Genomic DNA, 27,901 nt, shown 5'->3' on the forward strand with positions numbered 1-27,901 from the left:
CTTGTAACTGCTTTGGTTTGCTCAACAAATGTGTTGCTATTTCACAGTTCTGCCATGTGCATGGAAGAATTTCAAGGTTTGCTTCATATCCCTTCTGACACCATGCCTACAGTACAATAGTGTGTTCAACATTGGGTCTTTGAAAGGAGATTAAGATGTCTGTCTACAGTGTGTGTACCTCATGGTAAAAGGTATATGACTATGGCAGACTAGAAGGGAACATTTGTGATTAATGTGTTTTAGTCCAAACAAAAGAAACCTTCTTTGTTTTGAAGGCTTTCAGATACAAAGAAAGATTAGAGAGATTGGGCATATTCTTCCTGGAGCAGAGAAGATTAAGAGGTGAGCTTTTTGAGGTCTTTTAATTATGTACACTTTTGACAGGGTAAAGCAGGATATTCAGTTTCCACTAGTTGGTATGTCAATAGCTCAGGGCCACAATTCCAAGATTTTCAGCACGAGAGCCATGAGTGAGATGAGGAGCAAGTTCTTTGCTCAGAAAGTTGTTGGGATTTGGAATACATTGCCTGGGAGAGTGGTGGAGACACATTCCATAGGAGGTTTCAAAACAGCTGGATATATCTTTGAAAGTGATTGATTTAGAGAGCTACGAAGATAGGGCTGGAGAGCGCGTTTACCCGGGTAGCTCCCTTGAAAACTGGCACAGACATGATGAGTTGAATAGCCTCCTTATGTACTGTAAAAATTCTATGATTCTATCTTTCAAGCGTGCACGAAAGTTACAGTGACCAGTCCAATATTGGCCCTTATTACTGCAGAGTTCGCTTTCAGGGAAAACTCACAGAGTTTATGTCCTCTTAGCTGAGTAAAGTGCAAATGATTATGCGGCCATTTTGAAGGCTGTCTCAAATGTGTATCATGAAATGCTGGAGATATAACTTCAAAAAGCCTCAGGAAATTACCTTACCAGATGTATCTGTAATATGAAAGATTTGCTTTTGACCATTGGATACAAGCAAATAAAACAGAATCTATTTACTAATACCTTTTTGAGATGATTCTCCTTTAGGAAGTTAAGAACCCCATCTCATTCCCAATAAGCGTATACCCAGGGGGATAAAGACTAGATCGAGGCAGGCTATCATATTGATTAATGATTATGAGCTAAACCACTAATTTCTATTCCAGAAGAAACTCTCCATCAGTCACCCTCAAACAACTGAAAAGGTAAGGATGACAGTGTTAGAAAGCTGAGCACCCTTGGGAGAGAAAGAAATCCTGGGAGCTCTCCTCAGGCTAGAAAGGGTGGTGCCAAGATGAAAAGTGAGGCCCTAAACTACCTGGGTTTTAACAGTTAATAGGTTAGGTGGCCGAAAGCTTCAACTGCCCCTCCCGGTCTGCCAAAGACATGCAGGTCCTTGGCCTCCTCCATCGCTACTCCCTTATCACCCGACACCTTCCGCCTCGGGACCCTCCAACTCCATGGGATCAATGTGGATTTCATCAGTTTCTTCATTTTCCCTACACCCCCATCTTATCTCAGTTCCAACCTTCCAGCTCAGTACCGCCCTCTTCAATCCCAAAAATCTGCTCAACCCTCCCCTATCACCCTTACTCCCACCTCCATGCACTCTCAGCTACCTTCCCCCAGCCCCGGCCCCCTCCCATTTATCTCTCCACCTCTGAGGCTCCCAGCCTCATTCCTGATAAAGGGCTTTTGCCTGAAACATCAATTTTCCTGCTCCTCGGACGCTGCCTGACCTGCTGTGTTTTTCCAGCACCACACTCTTGACTCTAATCTCCAGCATCTATAGTACTCACTTTCGCCTATCTGTTCCCAAGTCAACTGCTGGAGACTATGGGGAAAAAAGGGGCAGTTGTAGAGTCACATATGTTCCATGAGAGAACAGGAGTCTGTCAGACAGCATAATAAATTGGGCTGTATCTCTGACTTCAGATATTATGATGATGCTGTGGCTTTTAGAGGTATGTTTTTCCCTAGATCCTTTTAGAAAGAGATTGGGGGACAGGTGCTGAGCAGTCTATGAGTAGATAAATAGCTTGTGAAGCCTTGGGTGTTTTGTTTTAAAAGTTGGAACAATAGAAGCAGCCTGAGTGGGTGTGGTCAAGCTCCCTCCCACAGAATTAGGGATTTTAGATTTAGCTTTCAGGGGTTGTTGCTGGAGTCTCAGCAAGGTTGGAAGGCAGTGAATCTCTTCTGGCTACTATACGCTTTCTCAGAATTGTATTTTGATGCTCTTTCCTCCTGGATTGGATAACTGCATGTGAGACAATCTGTTTTCTGAATTTGCCTATTTGCCAACGGTGTGTTTATGTGATGTTGCTATTTTGGAACAATTAATTAGTAATAGTCACTGTATCAATTACTGTGTTTAGTTTTTCTAATAGAGTTCAGTTATTCCGATTCCTTATTTCTTTTGTTATATTTTAACTATAGAGTATGAATAAATTATGCTTTGATTAACATTGAGTAGTTTGACTAATCAAATTACATTGAGAACATAGCACCTCACATTTACCTTTAAAATAAGAAAAAGTTACAGCTGAGGCTATCTTCTTAATATATTTTGAGGAAATCTGGTCTGGTCCATAACATTGTGAATCCCTGTAAAGGCACTCCTGAAATATTGATGATGTCAAACAAATCTTTGAGAATTACTGATATTTTATATCCAAAGGAAGGTTAAACACATTTCCCCAGAGTGAGGATGGCAAGCCTGCAGTGATCCTGAGGGATACTGAGGCTAGCCAATCTTTACTGCTGGGAAAAGGCATGACCTTCCCAACAGTGTGTTCAATTTGTGCCACTGCGGTGTTAAAACCCAGTTGTGTGTTGATAAAAGGAACTGAAGAGGGCACTTACCCATTCTTCCTTTTACTGGGTACATCTGAAGTACAATTTTGTTTCAGGACCAGTAACTGTGGAAGTAATCTCCATTTTACCTGTGGATGGGACTGGCCTGTTCCTTGATAGGGTCAATGAGTTGATAAAGATCAAAGGTAGGAACATCACCCATGGTCCTCAAGCAGCCTCTTGAAATCAGGGAGACTGAAACAACGCAGGAAAAAGAGCCTGGCAATTTTCTTGACTCTGTGGTCATGTGTTCTATGGCCAAAGAAGCTCAGCCCAGTGCATTGCAAGTAGAAAGATCCTCCATTATTCATTGGAAATTGTTCATAGGGGTCTAGAAATCCCCAAGGACATAACAACAGAACATCCTTATTAGCAAGTTGTCGCCCTGTTAAAAACACAAGCTCAGATGGAAGGTGAGCCAGGTGCAGTCCCTGAATGTTGTTGCAGTAAAAATAAGGTGCTGATGGGGAAATGGTGACCCACTGCAGAGACCTGCAATAAGAAAGTGAACAGCGGCCCACCAGAGAGCGGTGTTCTGAGATGCTGTTCAGTACTGCAGAATGTGCTACATTTGCAGATGTTGGGTAAACTCAAACTTGCAATAAGACCTACCCTGATGATTCCCATGCTGGCATTTGGGGAAGGTATTGGTGGAATGGGTGGTACCCCTGTCCAAACTAAAAGGGAGCTGCCAATATATTTTAACTGTAAAGGACCTGGCAACCCATTTCATAAAGTCTGTTTTTCTGAAAACCATATCTGGCAGAGCAGTGGAAAGGGAAATGACCCAGTCCTTCACCTGCTTTGGTTTGTCAATGAGATCGTCTCAGATGAGGGCTCCAAAATGTTCCAGGTGACCTGGGTGTGACACAGTGGAAGTCTTCAGAATATCCCTCAGGGGCACTAGAATGGTAGCACCACACCCTTACAACAATGATCAGGACATAGCACCACCAGAGCCTCCATAACTGTGATAAAAGACTGTGCCTTCTGTTCACCACCAATGATTCCACTGGGTTTATTCCAAGTGTGAGGGTTTCTAAAACTACTCAAGGAGCAGATTACAGGAGAGTAGGAGCAAGTCTCTTAGTTAAAATATCCAGCAGATTTCCAAGAGACTGTGAGAGGGGTGTGAGGGAGAGGGGTGTGAGGGAGAAGGGAGTGAGGGAGAGGGGTGTGCGGGAGAGGGGTGAAGGAGAGTGTGGGAGGAGAGTGAGGGGCAGGGGAGTGTGAGGGAGAGGGGAGTGAGGGAGAGGGGAATGAGGGAGAAGGGAGTGAGGGAGAGGGGTGTGAGGGAGAGGGGTGAAGGAGAGTTTGGGAGGAGAGTGAAGGAGAGGGGTGTGAGGGAGAAGGGAGTGAGGGAGAGGGGTGTGAGGGAGAGGGGTGAAGGAGAGTGTGGGAGGAGAGTGAGGGGCAGGGGAGTGAGGGAGCGAGGTAGTGAGGTAGTGAGGGAGAGTGGGGAGGGGAGTAACAAAACACATGCAGTATGTTTGCTGTATAAGCTGTAGGCAGACGCTGCAGGTCTGAGATTGGAGCAGCACAGCAGCTCAGTGATTAACACTGTTGCCTCACAGTGCCAGGGACTGGGGTTTGATTCCAGCCAGGTTCTCCCCATGTCTGCGCGAGTTTCCACCGTGTGCTCCAGTGTCCTCCCACAGTCTGAGGTTAGGTTAATTGACCATGCTAAATTGACCCATAGTATCCAAAGATGTGCAGGATAGGTGGGTCGGCCATGGTAAATGCAGGATTACAATGATAGGGTAGGGGATGAGACCGGGAGAGATGCCTTTTAGAGGGCTAGTGTGGATTCAATAGACTGAATGGCCTGCTTCTACACAGTAGCGATTCTATGATTGTTAAGTGTTGGTAGAGCAAAAATGACCATCAATTTGAAATGAAAATCTGTCTGGCTCTGTGCTAAAAGGCAGGCCGATATGGAACCACTGCAAGCCTTTAAGTTCCGAATGAAGCAGCAATATAATCAACATTCTGGCAGGTCAGTGATATTATTGGTGTCCAGGCACACCCAAAGTGAGTGAGTGCTCGGAAAGCAAATTAAAAACCATGAGATGCGCTCTATTCGGATGACCGAGATAGGTCCGTGTCCCTGTGTACAAATGGCCTGGCAGCAGAGTTGCAAATGGAAGCTGTTGCTGAGCTCCAATGTCTGTTTTAAATTAACCTAAGACGGGACATGATGATGTGGTGAGGCTGATGTTTGGCAATGCCAACTTCTGTAGAAGAAGGGTGTAGGCAGTCATTGACTATGGCACATGCCCTGAGATGTTGTGGAATGCTGGTCAAGAGGGATGTCTGGAGAAGATGCCAGCAAGCTGCAGCATCTAGGTACCTGCTCTGATGTTCATGTTGGGACTGGTATCATCTAGTTTCTCAGTGGTAGCTGGGAGAATAGCAACCTGCATATACACAAAGAGGTGAGCCTAAATAATAAAGTGACGGTGATGCATGCAAGATTCCTTGTCAGTCATTGGTAAAGTTGTCATCTAGCCATTCAAAGCTTGAGGGGACAATGAAACATTTTCGTCTTGATGTCAAGAAACTATTTTTTTCATTTTTGCCACATCCTCCCAACTTTCTTGCTTTTGTCCATGGCATACAGATGTTAGGAAAATTCTGCTTTCAGCAAATCACCAGCGGAAAGCAGAACTCACTGACAAAAACCATGCTTCCCTGGCAAAAGTGGGATATGCAGCTGGTTGCAAATGAAACTTGGCATCAGTCAACTATGAAATCATTTCAGATTAGATAACTGGGAACATTTTGTATTTGGATCAGGATTTTGCTCCAAAGTCGGTAATAGTTCATCTGGAATGTTCACAAGTATTTGTTAACCAGAGATACATTTAGTTCATTAAAAACATGGCTTGAAATCTAACAATTCAAACTAGTCGCACTTTAACAAAGTAACAAATATAGAAAGTAATTGATTCATAAAAGTTTGATCCATAGCAATGGTAGTACATGCTTTGTTTAAACTTCTAACATTTGCTACTATTTTATTTAGTTTTGCTGCGTAATGGTTATATTTTTTGACCAATCACCTTTAGTTTACCATGAGAAAGTATTAAGACTAACATAAAAACATAAGAAAATGAGAGAGAAGACAATATGGCTTCATGAGCCAATGTACAATATGACCCTGCCATTTCTCTGGTACAACTCTATGACTTTATTTAACCTGTTCCATTTGTCTGCTTGTATGTGAGCAAGGGGGAGCTTATAAAGTGCTAAGAATTTTTACTCGTAGTATTAATGTCAACTGTTACCTGTAGCTAAAGTCTAATTACTTGTAATAACTAGTAATTCTTATTCAGGACAGAAACCTGCTTTCTATTAACCTGGGTTTGAAAGTCAGGAAAATTGAGGAACTTTGTATACATTTAAAAATCTTTAACTTCTGTGACACTCTGGGAAAAGTGGGGTTTGATTTCCAGTGTGCCATCCCAGTACGGTATAACGGCATCATTGAGGCAGAAAAGCATGGGAGAAGTGACTGGAATCAGAAGTGAGAAGTGTAAAACAATCAGAAGGCATTCAATCAGCTTGGGTTGGATCATAGAAATCATAGCTAGGGTATTGGTCTTGGACAGATTAATAGACCAACTGTATCTTTAGAAGTTTGCAGCAGAAGTTTTGACAAATTGGATTTTGTGGTTGGGGAAAGGGAGCGACCAAAAAGGATAGGGTCACAATGGTCAGGGTTGGAGGGCAAAGATGCCTTTTGAAGCATCTTCCAATGCCTTAATCAAACTCCGAAATGAGAAACTATCATTGTGACAATGGTGTACCATCCCAGCATGCATTCTTATCCACTGACACATATTCTTGCTTGATAGTGGAATTAAGGACAAAGGAATCATCCTTGATGTTGCTGTTTAGAGCCAGAAACCAATACTAACCTTCTGAAACTAGGATCTAGCTTCAAATTGTCAAATTGGCTACTGCTCAGATAGATGACCAGGGACCTCTAGTGGTCCACCTCCTCCATGTCATACTGGTAATAGAACAGCTTTTCACTTTCACAAATATCATACAACTACAGAAGGAAGCCACTTAGCTCATCATGTATACATAGCTTCTTGAAAGGCACTCCAGTTAATCCTACCCCAAGCTTAATTCTCAAGCCCTCTGCATTTTTTTCTCCTTCAAGTAATTAGCCTACTTCCCTCTGAAGGCTGTCATTGGTTCAGAGGTGACATTCCAAAGCTGAACCACTTGTGTAAAATTCCTTGTCTTTGTGCCACCTCTGGTCCTTTTGGCAATCATCTTAAATCTGTGCTCTCTCATTCTTGACTCCAACAGCTGACTCTTGTCTGAAACTTTCAGGATTTTGAACACCTTTAGTAAGTCTCTCTGTAGCCTTCCTGACTATAGGAAGAACAACCACAGCTTCTCCAGTCTATCGATGTAGCTACCTTCCAACACATGGACCCATTCAAGTGTACTTCCACTTTTGCCCCTCAAATATATTCACACCCTTGGGAGTTGGTTAGCTCAGTTGGCTAGGTGGCTGGTCTATAATGTAGAGGGATACCAGCAGCATAGGGTCAATTCCTGCACCAGCAGTGAGATCACTATGAAGGTCCTGCCTTCTCAACTTCCCCTGTAGGATGGTAGCACTTGGGTTAAACTGACCACCAGGTGTCTTTTTCTAATCCCAGTCAACCCTGGGTTCACTGGGATTGTGACTATTTAACAGTTGATACCTAAAGTTAGAGACCACACAACTGCTGGGACTGAACTAGTACTTGGTATTACTATTTTTTATTTATCCATGGCACGTGGGTACTTCTGGCTGTGCCAGCATTTATTTTCCATCCCTGATTGCCCTTGAGAAGGTGGTGGTGAGCTGCCTTCTTGAACCGCTGTAATCAGTTTCCTGTTAGGAATAGAGTTCTAGAATTTTGACACTGCAACACTGAACGAATTGCAATAAACTTTTAAATCAGGTTGGTTAGTCACTTGGAGAACTTGGAGATGGTGCTATTTCCATGCATCTGCTGCCTATATTCTTCTAGATGGAAGTGGTTGTGAATTTGGAAAGTATTCTCTCAGAATCATTGGTGAATTTCTGCAGTGCATCTTTTCGATGGTATATATTGTTGCTACTAAGTATCGGTGCTGGAGCAGGTAATATTTGTGGTTGTGATGCCATACTCTATGGTCCTGATGTTTGTTGCTGACTGCACAGATTCAGGGAAAATCCTAGCTTTGTGAACACAACCTTCAGATTTAACCAGCTGCATTTCTAAATTTCAGTCTGGGATTGTGGTCAGGGTGACTTGTCAGGAATGGAAGGAGATTGCCAGTTTTTGAAATGGAAAGCCCAGGAATCCAATCTTCTGCTCAAAGCTTAAAACTTTACATTAAGTCATAAACATTCCTCCTGCTCTCAACCCCTCTCTTTCTATGCCTTTTCCAAGAAAACCTAAGCCCTTCTACGCACCACCACTGTCACTTATACTCCTTATGCCAGCCTGTGCCCCTGTGACTGCCCTCCATGGCTTATCATATCCTCTATGCCACCATACACCTATCCCCATTACCCCTCATCCCCCATTTCAATCTCTCCATTTTCCATAGGCCCTCAAACCCCTCATGTTCCCAATCATCCCAGTGTTCCAAATGGTTACATCTCAGTGTCAACTCATATCCTGCTGACTCACTGCCATTTTCCTGTTCTGTCAATGCCAAATTCTCTACCATTCAAGTGTGGGCATCAGTCAGGACGATTTCTGACAGAAACTGGAACAATCGGTTTGATGTCAATGAAGTCAATATTAGGAAAGAAACACACATTCATTGAAACAGGAAACAAACCAATACACTGATATCACTTCAATCAATCCCTTATGAAAGCATGCACTCCACTTAAGTGATCAATGTGTTCTGTTTTAGTTCATTGCTTTTGTCAACAAACATTTCTAATCAAGAAGGAGTTTCAGCTTTCTATCAACAACCCATTGTCAAAAGGATAGCTGTGGAAATCAGTCATGTAGCATAAATGCTATTTTATTTAATTTAAATAGGCACATTGAAATAGCAATTTTTTTTAAACTCCACATTTTTTGCATAGTTGTTTGACAAGTTAACCAGCCTAAATGTGTTAAGGAACTTTGTAGAAGCAAGGATGTTTTCACACAATCACAACAGGTGCCTTATTGGGAAACATCTTAGATTAATTCATTACAATTTGGTCCGTGACCAGGGACATGACTACAAGTGAAGTGGATAAAATCCAGGATCTAGCTTTGGTGGAGCCTCAGTGAGTACCCATATCCAAAGATATGACGTTCTTGCTCCCCTTGTGGACGAGGGCACGACTGCAGGGAGGAGGAGCATTCGAATCCAAGTACTATCGTTCTAAATGCCATTCAAATGGGGGAGAAAAGTGAAATGTATAGTAGTAGGGGATAACACAGATAATTAAACATATTATTCACTGTAGCAAAGACTGAGTATGTCAAAAGCTTTGTTGTTTCCTGGGTGACAAGGTTCAGGAGCCAAGTCAAAAGAGATTCACAAGGCTGATTCCTGTGATGAGGGGTCGATTTATCAAGCACAACTAAACAGGTTAGGCCTTTATTCATGAGAATTTAGAAGAATGAGGGGTGTTCTTATCTCCAGCATCTGCAGACCTCACTTTCTCCTCGTGTTCTTATTGAACCACACAAGAATCTTAGGGAGCTTGACAGGGTAGCTGCTGAGAAGATGTTTCCACTTATAAGGGGAAACTTGGGGAGCCCAGGAACATAGTTAAGGAATGAGGGGACACTCATTGAAAATATGAGGTGTGAACGAATTTTGCCTCCCACAGGGTTATGAATGTCTGGAATTCTCTACCCCAGAGAGTTGTAGAAACTAGATGATTGAAAATATTTAAAGACCGATATTTGAAATATTGGGAGTTAAGCTGGCACAATAGAGGAGTTAGACTGAGGGACAGAGCAGCCATGGTCACATTGAATGGCTGGGCATGCATGATGAGCTGAATGCCCTCTGCTGCTCTTATTTCTTATGTTCTGATGCCAACTTGGTGCTTACTTTCATCTACCACCTTTCCTCCTCCGCCTACTGTGCCAACTCATTAAGATTCCACAAGTACCCATGTATAACAGAAAAAAGTATAGTTCTCTTACTGATATTTCTCTGTTGCCGACTACACTCAATTGAGAAAAGGCATTCTCATTCATAAATTGTTGGCAGTTTGGCACTTGTTGACAACTCTTGACAAGTTAGACATTTCCAAAGTGTCCACACACTTTTAAATACAATCTACTCCACAGTTAAAGCTCTAACGAGCATCTGAAATCCTCCCTAAAAAATCATTGACCCCCATTTCCCCAACTCCAAGATGCCTTGGACTATAATCACAGGTGTAGCTCAGTTCTCTGAAGGGATACATTTGTTATGCAAACAATGCACAGAGAACCGACAGGCTTTTACCTTGTCTCATCACCAGATTCTGGGTTCAATTAATCAGAAAACCCATAATCCAATTTCATTGAGGTACCTGTGGTCATCTGAATGGCCAGCTGCCTATGGATGCCACATATGCATGAACTATGGCTCACCCCACCAATCCTGCCTTTGTGAAACTGAGAAATGCCACATTTGGAAGTGAGACTTGGAAATTCTAACTTCATCCAGCACTTTTGCCACAATGGAATAACTTGTGGCAGTATTGGGCTATTCCTCTACATATAAAACTCAAGAACACGTATGTCTTATTAAATGATCAGTTCACTTCCTGCCAACTTCGGTCATTTGTGCACAAACAGCTCTCTCTGTTTTCCTTTGCAAACCGTCTAAAATTGTACTGTTCAGCATATATTGTTTCTACTCAATCTTCCTATTACAATGTACCACCTCACATATTCCAGTGATAAATTTCATTGTGATATTTGATCATAGATCCCACTAGTCTATGTCCCTTTGAATATAAAACAGAGCAGATCATAAGTGAGTTTCTTGTCAATTCATTTTTACAACTAAGATGTGAGAGCAATCCTATGCTAAAACTCTTGAACATGATGGCTCAGATTTTAACTGTGGCAGTGGACAGTGAAACCTAGCTGTCACCATCCTTACTTCACTGAAATTGACGAAATGTTCTTATATCTACACACTACAGTTAAACAGAGAAATACAGAAATAGCAATTGGTGATTCAACACTTCTCCAAGGGCTTGCATACTCTGGAATGTGATCAATTAGAAAGCCAAAGCACAATTTCTACTGTTAGGTGAGATTCTGAATTTGGACACATGAGTGTGCTAATTGCTATGTTAACACTCAATTTAAAGCAATCAAATGAGCTGGTAATGTGGCTCATTTACACTAACAAGAGACATACATTCAAGTGCAGAGATCCTTTCTCTGCAAACAAAAGAAATAGGACATCCACAGGTTCCCCATATCAACAGGATGTGTTACATCCTCAAATAGCTCCAATCAGTTGGTCAAACATGATTTCACTTACACAAAACCAGGCTGATTCAATCTGCTATGTCTTCAAATTTATCCAAGTGCTCTGCTATAGTTTCTTTAATAATAGTCATGGAATCTTCGAGATGTACAGCATGGTCCAACTTGTCCATGCTGACCAGATATCCTAAATTAATCTTGTCCCATTTGCCAGTATTTAGCCATACCTATCCAGATGACTTTTAAATGCTGGAATTGTATCAACCTCCATCATTTCCTCTGGCAGCTCAGTCCATAGACGGACCATCCTCTGTGTGAAAAAGTTGCCCCTTAGGTCCCTTTTAAACCTTTCCCCTCTCACCTTAAACTTGTGCCCCCTAGTTCTGGACTCCCCCACTCTGGGGAAAGGACCTTTCAATTCATCCTATCCATGACCCTCACGGTTTTATAAACTTCTCTCAGGTCATCTCTCAGCCTCTGTGCTCCAGGGAAAGTAGCCCAGCCTATTCAGCTTCTCCCTCTAACTCAAGCCCTCCTACCCTGGCAACATCCTTGTAATTTTTTTCTGAACCCTTTCAAATTTGACAATTTCCTTCCTCTAACAGGGAGACCAGAATTGCACGCAATATTCCAAAAGTGGCCGAACCAATGTCCTATACAGTGCAACATGATATCCCAACACCTATACTTAATGCACTGAAGAGCACATCACTCTACTGAAGGCCATCTTTGCACTTGGATCTACAAAACCCATAAAATAGCACTGCTATTTACTGCTCTAAAACACTGCTCCAGGATAACTTGGTACCTATGTTTTGTATTTTAACATTTAATCAAAAGACAGAACTCAATAAAACATATAACCCACAAAAACTCACTCAACTAGCTTCTAACATTTTACCTACAACAGATGTTAAGTGACCTTTAGATTACTACTTTCTTTCTCTCTTATTAAATGGAATTATATTCACTAACTTCTTGTAAAGGGAACGTCAAAATTAATTGGAAAAATTGGTGTTACATTAATAGGAGTTATTGGACATACAGTGCACTGTACACAGCATTTAAATAAATACCAAGAAACTAATGTGAAAGTACAATACAGGAAAAATATAGGACTTTTAGAGATCTTGAAGAAAAGCCAATCACCTGAAGCCATCTGGCAAGATTATTTTAGCCATAACAATTGAAGAAAGAATTAATATGAACCAGGTGATAAGACTCCACTACTTTTCGTCATTTATATAAATGATTTGGATGTGAACATAGGAGGTATAGTTAGTAAGTTTGCAGATGCCACAAAAATTACAAGTGTAGTGGTCAGTGAAGAAGGTTACCTCAGAGTACAATGGGACCTTGATCAGATACGCCAATGGACTGAGAAGTGACAGGTGGAATTTAATTTAGATAAATGTGAGGTGCTGCACATTGGAAAAGCAAATCAGAGCTGGACTTATACACCTAATGGGAGTCCTAGGGAGTGTTGCTGAACAAAGAGACCTCGGAGTGCAAGTTCTTAGCTCGTTGAAAATAGAGTCACAGGTAGATAGGATAGTGAAGAAGGCATTTGCTATGCTTTCCTTTATTGGTCAGAGTATTTAGTAGTTGGAAGGTCATTTTACAGCTGTACAGGATATTGGTTAGGCCACTTTTGGAATATTGCGTGCAATTCTGGTCTCCTTCCTATCAGAAGGATATTGTGAAACTTGAAAGAATTCAGAATTAATTTACAAGGATGTTGTCTGAGTTGGAGGATTTGAGCTATAGGGTGAGGTTGAATAGGCTGGGGCTGTTTTCCCTGGAGCGTCAGAGGCTGAAGGGTGACTTAATAGGGGTTTATAAAATCATGAGGGACATGGATAGGATAAATAGACAGGTCTTTTTCCTTGGGTGAGGGAGTCCAGAACTAGAGGGCATTGATTTAAGGTGAGAGGGGAAATATATAAAAGGACCTAAGGGGCAACGTTTTCACACAACAGGATAGTTTGTGTGTGGAATGAGCTGCCAGAGGAAGTGGTGGAGGATTTAAAAGGCAAAATTTAAAAGGCATCTGGATGGGTATATGAATAAGAAGGGTTTGGAGGGATATGGGCCAAGTGCTGGCAAATGGGACTAGGTTAGGTTCGGATATCTGGTTGGCATGGACAAGTTGGACCAATGTGTCTGTTTCTGTGTTGTACAACTCTATGACTCTATGACTTTATGACTTGCTTTTGTGGACATAAAAAGAAAAATGAAATTTGTTTAAATAAGAGATAGACAATGAATTTTCAACAACAACACATGGGGCACAAACAGGAAGACAGCTACTTTAGCATAGAAGAAAGAGTTGAATTCATTTAAAAATGAATTCCTGTTAGATCGAGACAAAAATACTTAAAGAAAATTCTACTGGATTGTGAACATAATTTCCTTTAAATCAATTTGATTGACTATCTAAGTCATTTTAAAGTTAGTTTTAAATGTTGTGTATAAACTGAAAGTAGAATAGTCATGTTATAATTATCTTTGATATCCTATAATGCAGTTACTGTTGATTCAGTTGCTTTTACTTCCAGATTTGATGTCTGTCAGAATAGTTCATTGTGATAGGCTGTTTATCCTAACAATTACATCAGTGCTATTGAATCTTTGGAAATTCCCTTAACTTGACATCAAATTCAAACTGACATCAGGAAAGCGGAAAACCACACTAGAGGACTGTTAGATCTTTGTGGGTAGTTTTCTCCAAAGTTAGGAGTCAGCTCCCTTGTGTCACAATTAACCACAAAGTCTCACCCACTAATGTGTTCATGTCTGCAATCTTCCAACAAAGATTCCGATTGGATTATAAATGTTAACATGATGTCTTTCTCACAGATGCTGCTGGATATGCAGTGTTTCTCCCGCACTTTGCTTTTATTACTGAAGACCTGAGAGCCCTATACAATTCATACACAATAATGCTCAGACTGTGGCTGCATTAAAATAACTTGCAGTACATCAACTGGCCATTTAGCCTGACTGGACTGCAGTGCTACTTACTCTCCACATGAGCTTCTTTCCACCCAGCTTATTTAACCCCAACTGCATATTTTCACACTCTTTTCCTCCTTCTGTGCTTTTCTAGCTTCCTCTTAAATACATCAATGCTATCCACCTTTTGGATACAATGTCCAAATGTTCTTTGTGACTGCAATGTAATTACTGGACGCAAATTTGGGTTGTTGCATGGTTAGTCCATGATAGGACTTCCATTCATACAACATGAAGGTATCATTTTTAGACATCGATTGTGAACAAATGGATTTGATTCAGTGAAGTCACCTCATAATCTAAATTCACCATTAGAGTTATGCGAAAATGCAATTCATGTCTCAACTATGAACAGGTTGAAGTGTTGATAATTGGATTAACTGCAGGACATATCACAGCCATCTTGAAAGACTGTCATTAGTTCCTGATTTATTCTGCCTGAAGTGCAAATGGCATCTTCATTTTAGCAAGTTCCCTGAATAAGAAAATGAGCCATTTGTTGCTTACTGCATTTAACAAATTCTGTAGAATTGTCAAAGTGATATATTTTGGTTAGTGGCTTTTATGTACTTGTATGTCCACTGCACTGCCCTTCATTATTGCATCGACAAAATGTATGCAACACCAAATAAGACTGAAAAATAATGTTGTCATAATCGGAGCAGTAGTTATATTCCCAGTGCTTCAGTCATAATCAAGAATGAACGCAAGATGGGGAGCATGTTCCAAGATTCCAATATTATGAGGTAACAAAGTGCCTTCAGACACCTCGATTCACGAATTGGAATTAGAATGAAAGAGGCCATTCGGTATGCACTCACCCTCCAAAGAGTATCCCACCCAGCTTGCATTATGGAAGAAAACTGGAATATCTGGCGGAAACCCCTTGCAGACATGGGGAGAACATGCAAGCTTCACACAGTCACCCAAGGCTGGAATTGAACCCGGGTCCCTGACACTGCAAGTCAACACCACTGAGCTACCATGCCACCGTGTCCATAAGAACATAAGACATAGGAGAAGAAATTAGGCCATTCAGCCAATCAAGTTTGCTCTGCCATTCATTAATGGCTGATAAGTTTATCAACCCTGTTCTCCTGCTTTCTCCCCAACCCTTGATCCCCTTGATACTCAAGAACCTATCTATCTCAGTCTTAAATATACTGAATGATATGGCCTCCACAGCCTTCTGTGGCAGTGAATTCCATACACTCACCACTCTCTGGCTGAAGAAGTTTCTCCTTATCTCCATTCTAAAAGGTCTTCCCTTTACTCTAAGGTTATGCCCTCAGGTCCCAGGCACTCCTACCAATGGCAACATCTTCCCAACATCCACTCTGTCCAGGCCATTCAGTATTCTGCATGTTTCAATTAGATCCCTCTCATTCTTCTAAACTCCATTGGGTATAAACACAGACTCCTCAAATGTTCCTCATATGTTAAGCTTTTCATTCCTGGGACCATTCTCGTGAACCTCTGTGAACACATCCAGGGTCAGAGCATCCTTCCTGAGTGGGCGGCACGGTGGCACAGTGGTTAGCACTGTTGCCTCACAGCGCCAGAGACCCGGGTTCAATTCCCGCCTCAGGCGACTGACTGTGTGGAGTTTGCACATTCTCCCCGTGTCTGCGTGGGTTTCCTCCGGGTGCTCCGGTTTCCTCCCACAGTCCAAAAATGTGCAGGTCAGGTGAATTGGCCATGCTAAATTGTCCGTAGTGTTAGGTGCAGGGGTAAATGTAGGGGAATGGGTCTGGGTGGGTTGCGCTTCGGCGGGTCGGTGTGGACTTATTGGGCCAAAGGGCCTGTTTCCACACTGTAAGTAATCTAATATGGGGCCCAAACCTGTGCACAATATGTGGTCTGAGCTGAAAATGTGTTGCTGGAAAAGCGCAGCAGGTCAGGCAGCATCCAAGGAACAGGAGAATCGACGTTTCGGGCATAAGCCCTCCTGAAGAAGGCTTATGAAACTTGAAAGGGTTCAGAAAGGATTTACAAGGATGTTGCCAGGATTGGAGGATTTGAGCTATAGAGAGAGGCTGAAAAGGCTGGGACTGTTTTCCCTGGAGCGCTGGAGGCTCAAGGGTGACTTTAGAGAGGTTTACAAAATTATGAGGGACATGGATAGGATAAATAGGCAAAGTCTTTTCCCTGGGGTCGGGGAGTCCAGAACTAGAGGGCATAGGTTTAGGGTGAGAGTGGAAAGATATAAAAGAGACCTAAGGAGCAACCTTTTCACGCAGAGGGTGGTACGTGTATGGAATGAGCTGCCAGAGGATGTGGTTGAGGCTGGTACAATTGCAACATTTAAGAGACATTTGGATGGGTATATGACTAGGAAGGGTTTGGAGGGATATGGGTTGAGTGCTGGCAGGTGGGACTAGATTGGGTTGGGATATCTGGTCGGCACGGACAGGTTGGACTGAGGGGCCTGTTTCCATGCTGTACATCTCTATGACTCTAAATAATCAAAAATCATATCTCTCAGAATCCTCTCCAATAATTTGCTTACCACAGATGTAAAACTGACTGGTCTGTAATTTCTAGGGTTATCCCTATTCACTTTGTTGAACAAGCGAATAACATTTGCTAGCATCTAATCATCTGGCACTCCTCCAATAGACAGTGAGGATGCAAAGATCATCGCCAAAGGCTGAGCAAACTCTTCTTTTGCTTCCCGTAGTAATCTTGGGTATATTCCGTCTGGCCCATGGGACTTATCTATCCTCATGTTTTTCAAAATTTCCAGCACATCCTCCTTCTTAACATCAACCTGTTTGAGCATATCAGTCTGTTTCACGCTGTCCTCACAAATGACAAGGTCCCACTCACTAGTAAACACTGAAGCAAAGTATTCACTAAGGACCTCCCCTACCTCCTCTGATTCCAGCTCAAGTTCCATTCACTATCCCTGATCGGCCCTACCCTCACTCTTATCATTCTCTTGTTCCTCACATAAGTGTGGAACACCTTGGGATTTTCCTTAACCCCACCCACTTTATCATGCCCCCTTCTAGCTCTCCTAAGTCCATTCTTCAGTTTCTTCCTGACTACCTTGTAACCCTCTAGAGACCTGTCTGATCCTTGCTTTCTCAACCTTAAGTAAACTTCCTTCTTCCTCTTGACTCGATGTTCCACATCTCTTGTCATCCAAGGTTCTTTCACTCTACCATCCCTTCTTTGCCTCAGTGGGACAAAATTATCCAACACTTGCAGCAAGTGCTCCCTAAACAACCTCCACATTTTTGTCATGCGTTTCCCTGAGAATATCTGTTCCCAATTTATGCTCCACAATTCCTTCCTAATAGCATTGAAATTCCCATCCCCCAATTAAATACTTTCCCATACCATCTGCTCCTATCCCTCTCCATGAGTATAATAAAGGTCAGGGAGTTGTGATCATTATTACCGAAATGCTCTCCCATCAAGAGATCTGACACTGACCTTGGTCGGTGCCAAGCACCAAATCCAATATGACCTCCCCTCTAGTCAGCCTATCTATTGAGTCAGGAATCCTTCCTGGACACACCTGACAAAATCTGCTTCATCCAAACTATTTGCACTAAGGGGGTTCCATATAATATTAGGGAAGTTGAAGTCACCCATGACAATAACCCTGTTACTTCTGCACTTTTCCAAAATCTGCTTCCTAGTCTGCTCCTCTGATGATTCTGATGCTATTGGGGTCTAGAGAAAATTCCCAATAAAGTGACTGCTTCTTTCCTATTTCTGACTTCCACCCATACTGACTTAGTAGACAAACCCTCCTTGACGGGTTTGGGGTGGTATAATTAGCACTGCTGCTTCATAGCACCAGGGACCTGGGTTCAATTCCAGCCTTAGGTGACTGTCTGTGTGGAGTTTGCACATTCTTCCCATGTCTGAGTGGGGTTCCTCTAGGTGCTCCGGTTTCCTCTCACAATCCAAAGATGTGCAGGTTAGGTGAATTAGCCATGCTAAATTGTCCATAGTGTTCAGGGACGTGTTACTTAGTCCATCTGGACCAGGTTATTTATCCACCTTCAGGCCATTCAGTTTTACTAGCTCCCTCTCCTTGGTGATGGCCACCAGCTGTCAATGGTTCACAGCTCACGATATCTGTGCTAATTGATTACATGGACTTGATTAGTTCAAACACCAAAATATTTGTGTCTTATGGCTGAATATTAGTCAGCCCCATCATGAATCAAGTAGTGACACTATTTTTCTTCCCAATCCCTAGGGTCTGTATGACATTGTTATTATACTTACTGACACTCAGTTGATCAACATATCTAATGAGGCGTCCTTCCTACAAGACAAAGTTGAAGAAACAAGAATTCCTCTTAGCGATTTAGAGGGGCTCTCTCTCTGCAGAACAATAGTTTTGTTGCAGAGAATTTAATTTCAAAACTTTTCTTTCCTGGTCTGTTCAAATTCAGTTCTTAAGACTGAAAAAAGCATAAATTGGATTCACCATCATTAGTCAAACCCATAATAGCTTACACTGAATAAATGGTAAATCCATATTCGGTTAGAAAACATGGTGATTTTCTTTGAACAGGAAACAGGAGGTGATTATTGTATTCCTTCCCTAACATTAAATTAAGCCCTGAGCTATATCAGCTCTTCAGTCCAATGAAGAGATAGGAAATCATGTTAAAATGATTGTTGGTCATCAAGTTAATATTCATTGCCAAATACGAATAAGATTGTTTTTCAGCTTTGAATGTGCAGAAGAAAATCAGATTGCTTCCTTCCATCCCCACCACTTCCACAAATAGACACATTTAGAGAAAATATCAGCTTTAATTTGAATGTTGTGATATTTCAAGGATTACAAAGAAATGGACTTAGAAAAAGATCTGATCAAACTAACTGGCAACTCAATTGTTTACAGTCAGATATGAGTTCTATTTGTCATAATATATATTCTTCACTTGGCCACTGAACATTGTTTTACAAATTAAAGGACTTGAGTAAAATCGAGATTAACATCTCAGTTCAGTACTGAACGGTGCTGACTGGTCAAGATGCCATCTTTCAGGCGTTGTGTAATCCTGACATTTTGCCTGACTGCTCAGGTGGACATAAAAGATCAATAATATTTTTGGAAAAAAATGCAGAAGACTTCTTCTTGATATCCAATACAATATTTATCCTACAGCCAACAGACTAACTGGTCATTATCATATTGTTGTTTGTGTGAGTATGCTGAGTGTCCTTTAGCTGCTGCGTTTCTTACAGTATGTGTGCCTGGAAGAATCTGGAAGAGTTAATACCTGCTGTGTGTAATATGCACCAACCACTGAGATAAGATTCTAAGAATTTAAGGGGAGAGAGTAAAGAAGGATCATGTGAGAGACAGACCTGAGGCTATGTCCTCCCAACACTCTTCAATGTAATGCAAAACCTATTCTTATAACGTGTGAATTGTTGCAGAATTGAAATGAACTACATCTTGTTTATTCTACAAGAGTGTTGTTTTTGCACCAAAAGGTAGCTACCCTTACACACAGAAAACCAATAAAGCTCTGAAAAAATTCACAGACCGAGAAAATGTGCCCAGCAGCACCCACAACCTTTCTGACATTATAATGACTAAACTTCAGAAGTCCTTAATTGGCCTGTGAAGGGTTTTGGAACATCTTGAGATTATGAAAGAAGCTGTAGTAATGGAAATTCCTTCCTTCTTTCTTACCATCAAAGAATCCCAGGAATATCTCCTTGACCTATCATAATTTGAAATCTGGATGCTGAAGTGAATGAAATAAAATTTACCCTCTCCACTTTCTACTGCAACCTAATCTTACCTAGAAATGACTGGTGATTCTTAATTGTATGACAGGTTTAATGACTTGGAAAAGCAGAGAATCAATTAGTCTGTGTTTACTGCAAATCTAAAATAGATGTACTTGCATTGGATAGCATTTGTTGACTGAGTACAGCATTAGCGTCTACAGACAATGCAATATCTACTGTATTGCAAAGCTTAGAGACTATTGAGAAAAAAGAAATCTCAAAATTGACAATCTGCATGCTATCATTGAACTTGCAATATGTTAAAAAATGACTAAGCTCTTAGTCAGTAATGGCCAATAAGCTGGTACAATTGAAATCACATCCTGTGATGATGATGATTTATCTCTGGTAATGTATTCTGCTTTGTTTCATTTTATAAAAATAACTCTGTCACTTCTCAATTGTGGATAAGAAACGAAAGAGAGTGCTCGCTTATGCAGTGTTTTTCATAACCTCAGGACCTCCCAAATCACTTTATAGTTAATTAAGTCCCTTTTGAAGGATTGTCACTCTTGTCACAAGGGAAAGAAAAGCTGACTTGAGCACTCTAATGTTGGAATTTCCCCTCCCTGGTGTGATGTGAGCAGTGGTGAAAAAGCTGGAAAACGAATAAGAGAATTAAAAAATCACAAACTCAAAATTGAGAAAACGCTTTATAATTTTCCTGTTAAGCCTTAAAATGGCAACTTCAGGAATTTGCCTTTGAATGGCGACCATCTTATTTACATGCAGTTGCACTTCATTAATACTTCAAATCACCTCATTTAAATGTAACTTCCAATATACCACTCTCTCCCTGAGAAACTTGATGGTGCTAATTTGATTCTTCAAGATGCCTGAATGCTTGAGGCTGTCATCCTCCCAACACTTCACCCATGCATGTCAGCATCTGCAAACCACCAGCACAGCAACATCATCGTCCCTACTCTCAGGTACCACAACAGTGCTTCAACACTGCACATTGAAGCTCAGGGACACCTATGACTTGCATTTACCAGCCAGGTCACTTTGAATGCAGAGACACATGTACATCTCATGATTGCGTAAGACCCATCTCAATGGCACTTAGCTTCCTTTCTCAGCATTCAAGCCTCTGCCTACTTCACATTTATTTGTTAATATACACACAGTGACTTCAGTATTAACCAACACGCTATCACCCTCTGTGTGGGTCACTTCCTTTTTAGCATACAAGGTCCTTAGTGCTCAAGATTTGGAGATGCCGGTGTTGGACTGGAGTGTACAAAGTTAAAAATCACACAACTCCAGGTTAAAGTCCAACAGGTTTAATTTGAAGCACTAGCTTTCGGAGCACCACACCTTCATCAGGTGATAGTCATTATCAACTGATGAAGGAGCGATGCTCCAAAAGCTAGTGTGCTTCCAATTAAACCTGTTGGACTATAACTGGTGTTGTGTGATTTTTGACTTAGTGCTCAATTACAAGTTGCCAGCCTCTGTGCAATATGCTGGGCAGTCAAAATGCTTCAGTACTGTGCCAAGACAATGACACATGTGCAGTATGTGCCAGTGGCCTATGCCGCAAAAGCCATAGCATGTCCTTCAAGCATGTGTGTGTGCGTGTGTGTGTCTGTGTCACAATCAGTCCTGAGAGTCTGGTGAATAATGGTCAATCATGGGAGCTAATTAAGGGGAACTCTGTAGGGTCATGTGAAATGAGGGCAACTCCAGTCTGGTGTTGGACTTCATTGTACTGAGTCTCTGAGAAAATGATGACAGGGCAATTCTCACTATCAGGGTGGGACCTCATAGTGAACAGGAGAACACTGGGAGCCCTGGGTGGTGAAAGGGGGGGGTGTTCTTGTATGTTATGGTAACTCTGGTATCTAGGTAAAAACAAGGGCTGCAGATGCTGGAAACCAGATTCTAAATTTGAGTGGTGCTGGAAAAGCACAGCAGTTCAGGCAGCATCCGAGGAGCAGGAAAATCGACGTTTTGAGCAAAAGCCCTTCATCAGGAATAGAGCCGAAGGGCTTTTGCCCAAAACGTTGATTTTCCTGCTCCTCAGATGCTGCCTGAGCTGCTGTGCTTTTCCAGCACCACTCTAATCTAACTCTGGTATCTATATGAGCAAGGTACAAGCCCAGCAAGGGCACAGGATTTTCCAAAGTCACAGGCTTGGAGGGTAAAGTGAGAAAATTAATTGTATTATAAAAGAAGCACAACAGAAAGGGGATGAAGCTGAAAGGTTATCAGGGAGACACAAACAGTAATAAATTAAGGGACATAAAAAATGGAGGAGAAATTCTTGTTTTAGAGATGGAGCCTGTATCTCGCTCACAAGAACATTAAGTTGGAACTATGTAATGTCGGATTGATGGTCAACTGTGCTATTGGTGTTTAAAATGGCTGACACCACACGCAAGGTGGGTGGAATGAGTTAGTGTTTCTTTCTTCTGGAGGAAGCGATTCTTGTGGAATTTGATTATTCCACAAGTAGGGCTCTGAAAAGACTGGCTGAAAAATTAATGAGGTAAGGCGCAGCAGATTGCATGGGAAAAGTCTTTCTGAGCCAAGGCAGACAATGCATCATGAATCACATTCAATAAAACACTTTGGCTGCACGTAACAAAACTGTGGCCAATGCTCTCACAAGCAACAATGTGATAAATAACTAAGTGTTAAATAAATGTTTTAGACATTGTTGTGGAGTTATTATTGATCAGGAAACAAAAAAGAAAAAAACTCTCTTGGTTTTCTTTCAAATAGTGTTCTTTTAAGTTGTACACCCAGGTAATGTAGCAGACAGCAAATTTAATTCTTGTTGGAAGTTGACTGGATCAGGTCAGTTTCCACTTGAACTATTTTATTCTCCTTTGACTTGATGGATGGAATTGGAAACAGCAAACCAATACAGACATAACCATTTGCTATCTTGTGGTTAGATGGAAATGTCAATCTTGAATTTAGTTCCATTTCAAGGTCAAAAGCATTCTTATCAATTAGATCCCTTTAGAAAATATTTGGAACACATTTTATTTATGGTTTAATTCAGATGGTCATGGAATGGAATAACTTAGGACAGACTGCTGGAGAAAATAAGATGTTTGCAGTCCTTACTTGCTCCTATTCTCACTACCGTTCAAATCCTGACTGAAACCTGTGTCCTTACTAACACTGAAGCAAACCCATTAGGCAATCAATAACGGATGGGAATTTGGGTCATGTGCAACTCTAAATAGGTTAATGATTGTGCAGAACTGTTTGGATCACAGTATATTTCACATCAACAAGCAGTCTTTGTTCTCTATTGGAGTAATTTCAGAAATCATGACTGTAATGGACTTTAAAAGACGATGGTAATATTTTGTATTGCACATCAACAAAGAATACAAAATTAACATTCCTCAGTTTCTCATGCTAGACTCAACAGAGACAAACTAAAGCTGTTCATGTGTTCTTACACCCATTTGTGCTTCCAATAAGTCAAGATTGTGCAACCGTTTATATTATAATGTTTGGCTAACTCAACGCATTATGTTCTTTAAGCTCACTTCATAGCATCTTAACCATTGCCAGAGGACCATTTGCTATCACTTCTCTTCCTGCTCTTCGAGTGTTACCTCTGCTGTCTGCTAAGGAAATTCATTAGCCCTTTCCTATTTCCTGTCAGGATGCTGTCCACAGCATCATCATTCGGAGAGAGAACATTTGTTTTCATGTGATGTTGAAGAAGAAGCAAGGGTGAAAGGTGAAGCAATAGCTTGCATAGACAGTAGGGTCAAGGATTGACTTTGTTTGTGTAGGATGATGATAACAGATTTAAAGGAGAGAAGGACAACATCTGAAGAAAGCATCTAACATGGGACCCAGGAGGGGAAGTTAGATGATCAGTAGTTTAGAAGGAACACATTGAGGGAAAGGGAGGTGTCTCCTGGAGAAGTTGTGTTCATAGAGGGTATGAGATGATATGAGAGAGAAACTAGAGGAAAGCAAGGGGAGCATGAAGAAAAGTTGTCCCTTTGGGAAAATCAACTGAGTTAATGAGTTAATCAACTCCTCCACTGATACTAATTTATCAAACTGCTTACACAACATCTAAGAAGATTTATCCACCAATTAAATGTTGGGAAGACTGAAACTATTGTTTTGGGTCACCATTCAATGCCCCATTTCCTAGTTTCCAACTTCCTCCCTTTCCCTAGTTTAAGATTAAGCCAGTTTGTTTACAATTCCATGTCACACTTTACCACAAAATGGAATTCTCACTTCCTATTTGTACCAGCTTTATTTTCATCACCATAACATATAGCTCCTGAAATACCAATGTGGCCAGGAAGGGTGATGCATTGGGCATTCATACAATTAGCTAGATATTGTGTTACCAATGTATCCAAAACTCTTGTTCACAGTTAATAACAAAGTAGCAAAAAGTATCTTCAACAGTACGCATCATGTTTCATTTCAATCATGAAGCATTGAATGTGATATATCTAAACCAAGGACCATCTTTAACCTCACTTGCTCTTGCACTATTTAATGATAACTTGTGTTTATTTCCTTGAACTCTCATCAAGTTTTGTAATGGAAATTTAGTAATTGCCTCTATTAGTTCCTGTTTTTGACCTTTTCATGATCTGCTGAAACCCTAAATGGACTAACTATTATCCATTTTGCTGCAATTTAGTAGAAAGTAATGAATTTGGGATGTTAAAAAAGCAAATTTCAATGCAGAATTTTGATGGTCTTCTTAGGGATGCTCATAACGTGAATGATACTTTTTTTTAAAGTGAGTGATTTATGAGCTGTTTGGACTAAATTGTACACAGTACAATCAGCAAATCTATTCTATACTCATGCTTTCTAAGCATGAGTATATTCGGAACTTTGCAACTATTCATTCAAATGAACTTTGAAGGCAAAGAGCACAAAAACTGGCATGGAAGCTGGGAAATTATGCTAGGTGCTAATAAATATTTTTTCATGTGCTCTGGCTTCCTTGGGAGCCTTTAGCATAAAATGAGTAGAAGCATTTTAGCACACAAAAAAAAGCTGGATGGAAAATAATGTGCAGAAAAATTGGCAATGGAAGATATCAAGGCCTTTCAGTCCAGTTTCCTGAACATGCTCTACACTTGCATAATCTTGGCAGTTGGCCACAGGGAGATTTCTACTTTCTACTAAAGTACCTTTCCTTGGTGACTAAAGCACAGCCATTCGATGTGTTCCATTAAATGTCCTTTCCAAAGATTTCTTTATCAATGCAGAGTTTCAGACCCACACCCACCTACAGGATGAAGGATTTTCCCCTTGACTTCACTTTGAAAACCCTTCCCCTGCTGTAAATCTGTACTCCTGATTGTAGATGCCTAGGTAATGAAGGCCTTCCAATTTATTCTATCTACACCTCTTAAAATTGTGTACACTTCAGTTAGGTCTCCTCTCAGCGTTCTTCGTTCCAATCAAAGAAATCCTTCGTTGTAACTAAATTTCTCCAGCTAAGTTAAGACCCTCTGTCCCTTTCTATTGTGGTCACAACCCTCATACAGTGCAGCAACTAGAATTGCATGTAGGACTTCAGTTGTGGCCAAACCAGACTTATCTACAGTGTGAGGAATTTCTTTTTTTTTGGTATGCCTTTTGTGCTGCAGGAGCCAGCCATCAGCAAACATTGTAACTTTCAGCAAGTAGATATTTCCAAGGAGTAGCTACATTTGACTGTTGCAAAATATTCGTTACATTCAATACTGCCTCTGAAATAATCCCACAGTGACCAGTATCAAGTTACCCTTTATTTACACATATACAGTCCTTGACTTTATTACTGCCACTTCACAGTCAGCTCTCAGAGTGAGCAGAACCCCTGTTTCTATCTGTCAACCAGGGTTCCCTGATTAGAACAGGTTAACAGGCCCAGTCAGGGAACTCACATTCTATGAGGCCAAGTTGGCTGACCTTGTTCTGAGGCTATAGTAATAATGAGAAGGGCAGGGCTTGATATTTCAGTGAGTTATTGGACTCTGTTTAGTGGTCACTGAAACCCTAGCTCTGGGATCACACGCAAATGGAGAAGAAGACAATGTAGAGACCATTCTGCAAAGATCAGTTTAGTGATGCTGCAGAGGTGGTGCCCTATGAATCTTTGACATTGTGCAGTCAGGACTCAAGAAGAAGTTTAAGGAGTCAACAGGCACAACTGTTGTAGACAGGGTTCAGAAAAATAAAAAAAAAGTCGTGGGAGCTGTGGAGGTTTGGATAAAGCTGTGTGCCCTTAAACTAGTTCAATGTAGCTGTAAGCCAAGGTGACGGAAACCCATAAGCAAGTTTGGAACTCAGGACAAAAAAAAATCTAGGGGCAACCCCAGCCAGGAGAAGCAAGTTGATTGTGAAACCGCTGCAGTTGCGCCCGTCAGCAAATATTGGAGTGCAGTTTCCGGGATCCTGGGGAGCATTGTCCCAGGAAAGGAAATTGAAACACCAGATTGTGAGCAGGCATTGAGGGAGTACATAACAGAGCAGTACTTGAGGGAGTTTCAAGACCAGATCATTTAAGGTCAACAATGAGAATCCTTCGTGAGGTTTTAGTGAGATTTGATGACCCACAGAGTCACTGGGGAGGGAGCAGGAGAATAGGATTGACAAATGTATTGGCCATGATCAAGTGGCAGACCTGAAACAATGGGCCAAATGGCCTAACTCTGATAGTCCTATAAACATTCAAGGACTCTGCTCCCTTTGCCTTTTCAGGAACAGAATTCCAAAGACTCCCCACCTTCTGAGAGGAAAAGTGCAATGGAAGGCCCCCGATTTTTACATGGCAACTCTTGTTCAAGAATCTCTTCTTAAGAAAGAATATTCTCTCCACACCCATCCTGTCAAGACCCCTTCTATGTTTCGATCCACTTGTCTCTGACTGTTCTAAGCTCCAGCAGATACCAGCCCAGCCTGTCCAACCTTTCTTCATGAGATAATTTCCCTCTCCACCCAAATTCCAAGTATCAGTCAGGTAAACCTTTTCTGAACTGTTTCCAATTCATTTCCATCCATCCTTAAATAGGAAGACCAATGCTGTGCACAGTGCTTCAGATGTACTCTGTCCGTGTCCTGTATGATTATAGCATAACCTCTCTACTTTTGTATTCAATCCCCTTCACAATAAATAATAGCTGGTCTAATTTCTTTCTGGACCTACACACCAACCTATTGTAATCACCCAGTAGGAGACCTAGGCCTCTCTGCCTCTCAGAGTTTTGTAATCTCTCTCAATCTGAGCTGACTCACATTGGTACAAGTGATGATCTGAGCTCAAACTGTCCTGCCTTTCAGGAAAACTTAGATATGCTCTGCAAAACATAGTGTTTCCTCAATAATCCAGCAATTCTGGTTCTCTCATCTTTGTTTTAATTTCCACACCTATTTCGGTGGGGTCTTCCCTCTGAAGTAACTGCTGGAGTCTGACCTATTTGAATTCAATTTCCAATACCTGTATTTGATTTCTGAATCTGGCCTGGCAGAAAGTCCTTTCTCGGTTTGAAAGGAGACACGTGTCCATGCAGCCCACCCTATATAATGGGACCTCGATCAACTAGGCTAGTGAACTGAGGAATGGCAGATAGAGTTCAATTCTGATAAATATGAGGTGTTGCATTTTGGTAAGACAAACCAGGGCAAGACTTTTACATCTAATGGTAGGGCCCTGGGGAGTGTTGTTAAACATAGATCGAGGGATGCAGGTATAATGTTCCTTGAAGGTTGTATCACAGGCATACAGTGTAGTGAAAAAGGCGATTGGCACACTTGCCTTAATCAGTCAGTGCACTGAGTATAGAAGTAGGGAAGTCATGTTATGGTGTAGAAGACATCG

The sequence above is a fragment of the Chiloscyllium plagiosum genome, unplaced genomic scaffold (assembly GCF_037043375.1).
Source record: "Chiloscyllium plagiosum isolate Xiang-an unplaced genomic scaffold, Cpla_swu_hap1 HiC_scaffold_15, whole genome shotgun sequence".
NCBI lineage: Eukaryota > Metazoa > Chordata > Chondrichthyes > Orectolobiformes > Hemiscylliidae > Chiloscyllium > Chiloscyllium plagiosum.